Below are 12,009 nucleotides of genomic sequence, written 5' to 3' on the forward strand. Positions count from 1 at the left end.
AAACAAAACCAACATGTCTGATTGTGACAGGCATTATATGTGTAGTCTGTATTGCACCAGTCTACACATCTGCAAATGGATACTTTCACTGTGAAGTAACCTGTCAGACTGACATCTCATCCAGGGGTAAACGTAGCGTCTCACCCGCTTCATGCTATGGAATTCTGGGATAAGCATGAACACCAATGAGCCTCAGATGAACCTACCTATGCAACTTATGGCGATTTCCAAAATTAGGCTCTCATGGATCCTCTTCTGGTGGCTCCTCTGCTTCTTCCCGCTCGTTGCAGGAGTCTGAGTCTGCACGAGTTCTGTTCCTGGTGTCCCTGGGGTTAAGCGGCTCCTCTCCTTGGCAGTGCAGTGGTATATGTCTCCAATGTTTGTCAAAGCGGTTTTTAAAGCTGTTGAGGGTCGGTGCACTCACAATGTGAAAATTCAGTAAGGTATGTCTTCTATAATATATTCCAGTTCTAAAGTAGAACTATACTAGTGTATACTAAGGTATATCTAAATATCTAAAAAAAGGAAGAGTAGAATAGAAGAGTAGGATAGAGTAGAGTAGAGCCACTGAGGTGCCTGGTCTTGAGAACCAAGGATGGTAGGTTGAAAAGCTTTTTTAACCCATGGGAACTCTCCCTACCCACCCAAGCGGCTCAAGGAAATGGACATATCATAATAATATATCATAAGAAATATAAGAAAATAGACATCATGTATACAAGTGATATTAAAATAATAAGGGTAATAAACAATATATACAAGAAAAATGGTTTATATATAATATTATAGGAGTTAGCTTCTAAAACCTAAAAATTAATATAGGAGAAGATTGTAATATACGTATACTTAGCTTGCAGACTAGTAGGCAAATTAAATTATAGCTAGCTTATGGTTATTATATTATAGAAACAGAAGCTATGATGTAATATGTATTGGTAATGTAACATGTATTATTGTAATATGTATTGGTAATGATGTAAAATGTATTATAGCTATCAAGATAAACAAAACCAGTAACTAGCATATAAAGTATAATAGCGTAGTTGAACCCTACAATAACGGTATTAACAAATACATATAACAACAAATGTAGACACAAGTGTATATTAACGTAGGTTTACAAACAGAAAAGAACCGACTATATTGTTAGTTAAGATAAACGGTGCTATAGCCGGCTAGATAAGCTAATGTTAGCTGTAGGTATAACTAATAGCACCCCACTCCTCCAATTTATATCACGTGTGTTCAGATAAGCTCCAGTTCTAGGTGTTTGTTGATCGGACTGTGAATGCATATTTTCTGATGTTTAGTTTTTCAATTTTAAGATGATGGCCCCTGTTAACGTGTTATGACTTAGCTATATGAAGTTCAAGACTGTGGCATCATTTTTCCCTGTCAATATTTTTTAGAGCTCGATCATGTCTCCTCTCAGCCACTGATATGATGGGTAGGGGGCGAGCTTGAGTTTCTCCAATTGTTCAGGATAAGTTAGTTCCTTAAATCCAGGTAGAAGTTTTGTGGCTCTCCTTTGAATGTTTTTGTGTGTGTTAATGTGCTTTTTCAGATATGGCGCTCATATTTGTTTAGCAAATACCACATGCAGTCTGACCAGTGATTTATATAATAAACAGAAATTGTCCCGATCCAAATATTCAAAAGTTCTGCGTATTCCCAAAATTTTGTTGGAGGTGTTGATTTTCTCGTTTATATGTTTTGTAAAACTTAATTTATTTTCAGTCACGACTCTGATGTCCTTTTCTTCTGATACTTGGATCAGCTTTTTCTCAATGTGTCCCAGGGTGTATGAGTGGCTATGGGGTACCTTTTTGGTCAGGATACTCATCTGCGAAGCTTTAAGAGTGGATGTTCTGTCCAGTCTTAGACAGAGTCTGTGTCCTGCTGGAGTTTGTTGGAATCCTCACTACTGTAAATTGGTCTGTAAAGTTTAGTGTCATCTGCAAACAGACAGATTGACGAGCCTTGAGTTGCTACGTCAGGAAGTATATCACAAAAAGGAGGGGTCCTAGCACCGATTCTTGAGGTATTTCACTGAGAACAGTGGTCCAATCTGAAGAAGGTCCCTGTAAAACCACTCTCTGTCTTCTGTTTAAAAGAAACTTTAATCCAGTACTCTAATGTATCGGAAAGTCCACAGGAATTAAGTTTATTCAACAGTGGGGAACCTTATTAAATGCCTTTAAAAAGTCACATTACACGACGTCTATATCAACTCCATTGTCCAGGATCTCTATCCACTCCTCCAATACCGTTAACAATTGGAGAACCATTGAGCATTTGGGAATGAAACCATACTACTTACTGGATAACATTGCTTATTTGAAGGTATTTCACCAATGGATGAGGGATTCCATCACTTTACAGCTAATGCAGGTTAAACTGACTAGCCGATAGTTACCAGCAAGCTTCTTGTCACCCTTCTTAAAAATTGCTGTTATGTTTGCAGTTTTCCAAGATAAAGGCAGAATACCAGAGTCCAAAGATTTGCTGCTAATGTCAGACAGCTCCTTCATAAAGGCTGGCGCACACAGGGGGAAGATTCTTTTCCAAATGGCACGCATGGTCAAATGCTTAAGCAGGATACCCTCGTCTGCGGTGGATTTTGTGAGAGTCATCCGCCTTTCTGACCCAAAAGCAAACTATCTAGCATGTTTAATAATTTCTGCCTTGCGTGACAAATGACTTTCTGTGTGCGGGGGAGCATAAGCATTCGGCTTTCAGTCTGACTGAACTGCGCCTGCGCCACGACCCCACCGCCGTGTCACGTGTCATAGATAACATGGTGGAACACATGGAATCCCCGTTGTCGTCACAGTTTGTTTCTGAAATAATTCTGGAAGACAGACTTGTAGACCTATGGCCCGATTATCCATGTTTGTATGTCGTTGATTCAGCAGATTTCAAAAACCAGGATAAACGCTTCCTTGCTGCGTCAGAAATCGCAGAGAAACTCAACAAAACAGGTGAGTTTTTATAATTATCCTGACTACTAGCTAATAAAATAAATATGCTTCATAATTTATAAAGGATGTCATAACAGTTTTTTGAAAAGGCGAATATATTTTCTGAAAAAAGGTTCTACAATTATAAATTTTCCACATGCAATGCACTTATACACCCATTTCCACAACACATTGCAATCGTGAATAAACAGAGCTAGTCTCTAATGACCAGGCCTACCTTGTTATATCACCACTGAATTATATGTGACTGCTACAAGTGACATTTTTCATAGCATTGTGACAAGGGTAGGACTGTGTCAGAATTTAATTTCATCTTTATATTTGTTACAGTTTCTCCAATAATTTACACACAATTTGAATATAACAGTTCTACAAAAAAAATTAACAAATATCATTTCATGTTTTTCAGCTCAGTGGGTCTTTTCAAAGATAAAAGCTCTTTGCAACAGCTACACAAAAATAAAGAAACTGGGACCCAGTGGAAGTTCAAGGAAAAGTTTAAGTAAAAGAGCAACCTGGATGAAAGAGAGACTACAGTTTTTGGATCCACACATACAGACAAGAACATCAATCTCAAATTTAAACAAGGTAAGTTTCTTTATTCTTTATTTACACTGATACATGTTTGTTTTTCTTTTTTCCCCATTAGCATTAAAGATTTATCATTTTGTCCTGCCAAGGAACAGATCCCATTTCTGAGTTGAAATACATAGTTAGGAGCTGCCGTTGTTCCTTTGCACTTTGTGTTGGGTTTCGCTGAGTACTTGGGCCAATCCCAGGTAGTTTTGGGTCACTCCTCCAAGCTCCAGGAATCAACATGCATGTTTCAGTGTCCTCCACATCACAGACATTAACATACAGGTGCTTATTTTTCTGAATCATGAAATTATGTAAACAGCAAGCTGACAGAATTAAGTAGGTTACTTTTTCAGGAGACAAGTTGATGGTTGTCAAGAATACCCGAAATCTGTTGGTCAATATGCCAAATTAATTTTCTACCACACGTCTTGCGCGTGAAATGCGGTAGTTAAAGATTTGTTTGTCTTTGTCCAACTGCCTGTGAGGATAGGGTTTCATCATGTTAATGCTCATTGGGAAAGCATCATCACCTATGAAATGGAAAGAGATTTTATGATCTGGAATTCCATCGACAGTCTCAGGAGATGGTAGGTTCAAAGAATTGTCATCCAGGGCATTTTTCAGTGTGGAGTAATTGAAAACCCCAGCATCACCTGCACGGCCAGCAGCTCCAACATCAACATAAATAAATCTATAGGTTGCATCCACAACAGCCAGAAGAAGAACACTAAAACTGTGTTTGTAGTTAAAGAATTGGGACCCTGTGTTGTCTGGTTGCTGAATTGCCACATGTTTACCATCTATGGCCCCAATGCAGCATGGGTAGTTCCACTTTCTTTTGAATTCTTCTGCTATGGCCAGCCATTCATCTGGAGTAGATGGAGTCTAGAAATAGAAAATAATTCATTTTATTAATTTTCAAAAGTCAATTTTTTTTGTTTGTTTGTTTGTTTGCAGACTTCAACAGTCTCATCTGAAGTAACAAATGATGACAACAATGATGATGAAGATAATGACACAGAAAGTCTCCAAGATAACCCATCAACTCCATCAACACTTGATGGAACTGATCAAGACGTAACCCCTGGAAGAAAATCAACAAAGGAACCCTTGAAGGCAAAAACAAAGTCATCTGCTAAAAGACAGGCTGAGGACGAGTATCATTTGATTAAAGAGTTAACTCAAACATTATCAGATCGAAAGAAGAAAAGGGAAGAAAATGCCCACCAGAAAATTGACCCATTTGCATGTTATGTGTCAGAGGCCCTATCACAACTAGATCCAAAAATGAAGCATGTAGCTGTACATCACATTAACACTGTCATCTTTCAGGCTCAGATGGGAACTCTTAGCCAGTTACAATCACAGCCACAAAGTCAAGTGCATTCTCTGCAGTATAATCAGCAGTCTAATTGGTTTCCACCAGAACGTTTATTTTTGGCACCACCCGAATACAATAGATGGTATCAACCAAACCAGCAACAACATCATAATGCTGCCTCTACAATCCCAAATCAAACATGGTGTCCACCACCGCAACAATTTTTGAATCCTGGCACTGACACCAATGTCAATCAGAGTATTTGGCAAAAGGAAAATAAACTGTAAAACAATGCAAATTCCCAGTGTTCTGTGGGCCATATTCAATGGTCACAGCTTGATAACCGACAGTCAGAACAAAACAACCATGACAGTGAACCAAAGTAAAAGATTCAAAACTTCTTCCATTTAAAATGTTAAAACAATCAGTATTACAACTTACAGCTTAAAGTCACTTACATTTTAATAGTAGAGGATTTGTTAAAGGTTCTATTGTATTTCCCAGTATTTTTTTTTTTTTTCAATTTCACTTTTTACAATAAAACTGTTTGCTCAAGCTTACCTTTAAGTGCTGCTCTTTCAGAATATTGTACAATGCCTGACGTTTCGGATACAATTCCAGAAACCATTCTCTCCCCCATCCGATACTGGAACGACAGACTCTTAAACGATTCTCCTAAAGGAATACAAACGGAAATGTTATTCGTACATCAGAATATTTAAACATATCCAGGACAAGCTTTACTTGTATCTAACATTTCACTGAGAAATGTATGCCTAGGCTCTGTGTTGGGGAGTATTTGGAATACATGTATTTAGAATACATATTCAGAATATTAATTTTGAGTAACTATATTTAGGTTCTTTTTCATTTGAGGGTATTAAGAATACAGTTACTTTCCAAAAATCGTAGGAATACATTATGGTACTTAGTCATTACATATCAACCTTATCTTGCACAACATTTGCAAGAGAATTAAATGACCAGAAAAAAGTTTATTTCAAATTCTTTAACAGACAGTTACAAATGGAACCAGTAGGTGAGTAAAGGGGGACAAGAACATTTTTTTTTTTTCTGTTGTTCAGAATTGACAGTGTTGGACACTGAACGTCAGTAATCTGACTTTAAAATAGCTGGTTGTCAAAGTTTCTGAATTTCATTTCACTTTTTCAAGGGCTTTGAGCTTGATGAAGTTGGAAAAGACCATTTACGTATTTGTTTTAAACTCAGTGATCTGTCCCCGCAAAATATTTACAAAGATTGAAAGCTATTTAAGGTACAATCCTTTTTTATCACCACAATTTTTAAAAAAGTCAACAGCAGGTGTAACAAAGCCTGGATTTTTCTGATCATATCTTATTATGCACCACATTTATATAGAAATATTTTAATATTTTAAGGCAAGTATTCAGTATTCCCGTAACTATATACAATTTCAAAGTATTTTCTCCCAGCACTGCCCAGCTTAGTCTATGTTCTAGTGAGACCCTGGTGGGTTACATATAATTAAAAATCTACATAGACCAGGCTAGCAAATATAAAGGTCATATCTGATGGGAAAGGAGACTTACCTGTTGCTAGAAACCTTAGCGTGACAGAAAGTCTTTCACTAGGTTTTATTGCAGCACGCATAGTCGTGTCTTCTTTCTTAATAAAAGCCTCCACTGATGCTAAGATTTCATCAAAGGACTGGCGATCAATCCGGTGGTATTTGCGAAATGTCTCTGGATCCTCGGCATTTAGTTCCTGGACCAAATTACTGTACACCCCTTGATTCTCTCTCCTCTTTATCCAAGATCTTGTCCAGGTTTTACGACAAACAGATCTTCGTCTTCAACGCCGTCTCCGAATCAATAATACAGCTAAAAGACCGATCATATCATCTTCATCCGATGACAACTGGGATTCCATGTGTTCCGCCATGTTATCTATGACACGTGACACGGCGGTGGGGTACACAGGTCGTGGTGCAGGCGCAGTTCAGTCAGACTGACAGCAGAATGCTTATGCTCCCCCGCACACAGCGAGTCATTTGTCACGCGAGGCAGAAATGATTAAACACGCTAAATAGTTTGCTTTTGGGTCAGAAAGGCGGATGACTCTCACAAAATCCACTGCAGACGAGGGTATCCTGCTTAAGCATTTGACCACGCGTGCCATTTGGAAAAGAATCTTCCCCCCGTGTGTGCCAGGCTTAATGGATGTATATGTGGATGCATATTATCTGGTCTCGGAGACTTGTTTGGGTTTAATTTCTTCAGTTGTTCCTGAACAGTGTCTGGTGAAATGAAGAGTTGTCCAAAAGCACAACTTCTTTGGGAAGGGTGGAGGTTATGCAATTTTGATCTGTTTCAGTTTTTCTTTAAAATCTCTGTAACACAGTGAGGGTTTTCTTTTTCACAATGTTGCTTTATACAAAGACCCATTGAGGACCTGCTGACAGAGTACTGGAGTTTAGTAGAGCTTCAGGCTGTGATCACCTTTGAGTTCACCTATTGTAATGCACCAAAGGATGGCCAACAATAATAATCATAATAACAGTCGCATTTACCTCTGTGTGTGAGTGTGTGTGTGTTTGTTGGTGAAGGGAGGGCAACAGTAGTGCATGCAGGGATTATGTGGGTCCACTGCCATGGATACTGTTGTGTGTGGGTCAGGGTTGTATCTGTGTCTTGCGGAGCTAATGTTTGCTAAGTACAGTTATATTTGCGAGTGTGTTTATTTTTGTGTGTACGGGGGTGGGGGGGGAGTTCGTTACATGTGGTGATGTTGGTGGTGGGGGGTGCTGCCATGATTACTGATGCTAAACTTAAGGCCCCATGACACTTGCACGACTTTAATCCGCGCACTTCCATGCACTCTGTTGTAAACTCATCTCAAACTCGTAAACCAGTGTAAACTGTGCACAACTTTGTGTAAGTGCGCAAAGAAAATTTTGAAATGTTCAAAATCTCCATCATGCATTAATTATGTGAACTGCACGTGAACATTACACAAACGATTCAAAAACACTGCGTGTGAGTGCAAGTGATTGTGTCACTGCACCGCATCAGAGGACAGCTCGTCTTAACGGTTATAACAAGATGTTAAATCTATCATAATCATACTTTTACAGCTACTCATAAGAAGGAAAGAACATGCAACTGTTTTACCAAGCTATTACAAAATAAACATGACAATTACCTTTTTAGACAGTTCCGAATGCTTTCTCCACCTCATTAAATGCACGCTCAAGAGAGAGACAGCTGGAACAGTCCGCTGTGATTCCGGAAGACATTAGAGGCGTTTTCAACAGCCAACTCAGACAGAAAATGATTAATCCATTCGGAAATAATTATTTTATATAAGCAGCGTCCAGCGCGCAACACATGGCAGCCAGTGGAACAAAGCGCAACATCCAGCTGGAAACACAACGGGTGGGATCGTCACAGCAGTGTCCATGCAAGTGCCCGGATCGTGCAAGTGTCAGGGGGCCTTTAAGGTTTTTGTGTGTGTGTGTGTGTGTGTGTGTGGGACCTCTGTGTTTGTGGGGAGGGGTTAGGGGGTTGAGTGTTTGTCCGTTTGTGTGGGGGGGACGGGTACCACACTCAATGTTGCTTGGCAACAGGCTGGTAAAGGCGGACACATATACACAGCCACTTACAATTGTATGCAAAAGTTTGGGCTCCCCTGATGATTTCCATGATTTTCCTTTATAATTATTGGTTGTTTGGATCAGCAGTTTCAGTTAAATATATCATATAGCAAACAAACACAGTGATATTTGAGAAGTGAAATGAAGTTTATAGGATTTACACAAAGTGTACAATAATTATTTAAACAAAATTAGGCAGGTGCATAAATTTGGGCACCCCAACAGAAAAAAATACATAAATATTTTGTACATCCTCCTTTTGCAGAAATAAGAGCCTCTAAATGCTTCCTATAGCTTCCAATGAGAGTCTGGATTCTGGTTGAAGGTGTTTTGGACCATTATTCTTTACAAAACATCTCAGGTTTGTTGGTTTCTGAGCATGGACAGCCCGCTTAAAATCACACCACAGATTTTCAATAATATTCATGGGGACTGAAATGGCCATTCCAGAACATTGTACTTGTTCTTCTACATGAATGCCTTAGTAGATTTTGAGCAGTGTTTAGGGTCATTATCTTGTTGAAAGATCCAGCCCCGGTGCAACTTCAACTTTGTCACTGACTCATGAACATTGTTCTCAAGAATCTGCTGATATTGACTGGAATCCATGACCATCAACATTAACAAGATTCCCAGTGCCTGCACTGGCCACACAGCCCCACAGCATGATGGAACCAACTCCATATTTTACTGTAGGTCGCAAGCATTTTCTTGGAATGTTGTGTTCTCTTTCAGCCATGTATACCGCCTCTTGTTATGTCCAAATAACTCAATTTTAGTTTCATCAGTCCATAGCACCTTATTCCAAAATGAAGATGGCTTGTCCAAATGTGCTTTAGCATACCTCAAGTGGCTCTGTGGCCTGTACACAGAAAAGGCTTCCTCTGCATTACACTCTCATCCAGCATCTCCTTGTGCAAAGTGCGCTGTATAGTTGAACGATGCCCAGAGACACTATCTACTGCAAGATCATGTTGTATGTCTTTGGAGCAGCTCTCTGGGTTGACTATGACTGTTCTCACCATCCTTTGTTTCAGCTTATCTGACATTTTTCTTGGCCTGCTACTTTGGGCCTTAACTAGTACTGTGCTTGTGGTCTTCCATTTCCTCACTATGTTCCTCACAGTGGAAACTGACAGCTGAAATCTCTGAGATAGCTTTTTGTATCCTCCCCCTAAACCATGATGTTGAACAATCTTTGTTTTCAGGTCATTTGAGAGTTGTTTAGAGGCTCCCATGTTGCCACTTATAGAAGAGATGCAAAGAGGAGAAACTTTTGTAAATGACCACCTTAAATACCCTTTCTCATGATTGGATTCAACTGTGTAAGGAGGTCAAGGGTCAATGAGCTTACCAAACCAATTTTGTCTTCCAATAATTAGTGCAAAATGTATTCAAATTTAAAAAATGCCTAAATTAATGCACCTGCCCAATTTTGTTTAAATAATTCTTGCACACTTTCTGTAAATACTCAAAACTTCATTTCACTTCTCAAATATCACTGTGTTTGTCTACTATATGATATATTTAACAGAAATTTCTGATCCAGACAACTAATGATTTATAAAGGAAAATCATGAAAATCATCAGGGGTGCCAAACTTTTGCACACAACTGTACATATATGCCCACAACTGACTTTTAAAAACAGTATAAGAAAATTGTTATTGACTTGATGTGCTGATGTTACACAAAATAATTCTAATATAGCTACAGAAGTTTTAAAATTTTTTAAATTGTATTTTTTAGTGTGCTTGGTTTCAGTGCAGAAGGTTCCCGGTTCAAACTCCACCCCTGCCACATTTCTCCATGTAATGTGGAGTTGCGTCAGGAAGGGAATCCGGTGTAAAATTTGAGCCAAATCAACATGCAGATCCAACTTGGTGACCCCGAGTGAAAACAACGGAGCAGCCAAACTAACTTACTATTGTCTTCCAAATGTAAAATTCAATACACCAAAATATTTACAAACAGAAACGCAAGCTAAAACTTGTTATACAGACGTCTCCCACTGATATTGCCTGTTTCACATATTTGCTGAAGTGAATTAATTTTAAATTAACTGTGTGGTAAATAATGAAAAACTTTGTTCATACACATGCATGTGCTTACATCATGTTTATGTTTATGCTTGTGTGCATTCATCATCTCTTTGTTTCTGCAGTGCCAGAGTCGTGTCTTACATTATTCCACTCCTATCATGCAGAAATTGTCTGGACAGCCATTTGGCTTATGTTTACCATCCATTTGTAATCCGGATAGAAGGGCCGTGACTGCCAGGCCTCGGGACAGCAGCAAAATCAATTGGCTAGAAATGACATCTGCCAGAATCTGCCACCGGAGCGCTCGTAGGTACCATAAATGAAATCACAAGCCCTAATTGTATGATGATTTATTCAGTTGTCTGAGTACATCGCGGTTGGACCAGTTAATTGCCCCTGAGCCCTGTCTGTGCATTTGGTCATACATAACACATTTATTTATTTGCATATCCTTTCTGAATCATAGCATCACTGGGGGACATTCTTTGCCCCCCATGTCTCCTCTCAAATGTCCATGCCCCCATTTCTTTTGCCTGCCCTTCCAGATTTGATTAATTCATCTCCCCCCCCCCACCAACTTTATCTTTGCAGCATGTGAAATGAAGTGGCTGTGGACATAACTGTCACTTAGCTCAAGTAAGATAAATATGTGGAAGCCTGAAGCGCTTACAACATGCTTACTTGTTTGACTGCATTCAGAATAGAGATATTGTTTTAGACAGTTTGTATTTTTGTCTGTGCCTGTTCTAACAAAACATCAACCATGGCTGAATCTCAAGAAACCACTTGCATGAGTGGTCAAATGTATTAAAGTTTAACGAAAGACACCAGGGTTTTTATTTTATTTCATTTATTTATGTTAGTACAGTTCTAGGCCTCTATTTTTGCAGTTTATGGTACATGGACAAAATAGGGTGGGCAGTGCAAAGGGGTTATACTGAGTCATTTAGTTAAACATTCATTCATTCATTTTGTGCCACTTATATGAGTTGGGTTACAATGGCAGTAGACCACTCACCTCTTCCAACACTTCCTTATCCTTGTACAACTCCTCTAACTCTTCCTGTGGGATCCCAATGTGGAAATATAATCCCTCAGCATGTCCTGCATATTTCCCTGGGATCTCCTTACAATTGGATGTGCCTGGAAGACCTCCCTAGGGAGAGGACCAAGGGGCATCCTCACCACCATCCTCACCCAGACCACCTCAGCTGGATCCTTTTGAAGTGAAGAAGCAGCAGATCTGCTCCGTGTCACTCCTAGATAGTTGAACTTCTCTCTCTCTCCTGGAGGCCTGATACCCAAAGGAGGAATCTCATTTCTGCTGCTTGTATCCATGACCTTTCTGTCATTACCCAAAGGCTGTGACCATAGGTAAGGATATGAGCGTAATTCAACTGGTAAATCGAGAGTCTCACATTCTGGCTCAACTGTTTTTTTTTTTCACCATGAC

At 39.2% G+C, this 12,009-nt stretch overlaps 1 pseudogene; it reads right to left on the bottom strand.

The window, feature by feature from the left end:
- Positions 1-241: 241 nt before the first annotated feature.
- The window catches only part of LOC117503578, a 144,773-nt pseudogene continuing 133,005 nt past the window's right edge, over positions 242-12,009 (bottom strand).

Source organism: Thalassophryne amazonica, chromosome 2 (genome assembly GCF_902500255.1).
Source record: "Thalassophryne amazonica chromosome 2, fThaAma1.1, whole genome shotgun sequence".
Taxonomy (NCBI): Eukaryota; Metazoa; Chordata; class Actinopteri; order Batrachoidiformes; family Batrachoididae; genus Thalassophryne; species Thalassophryne amazonica.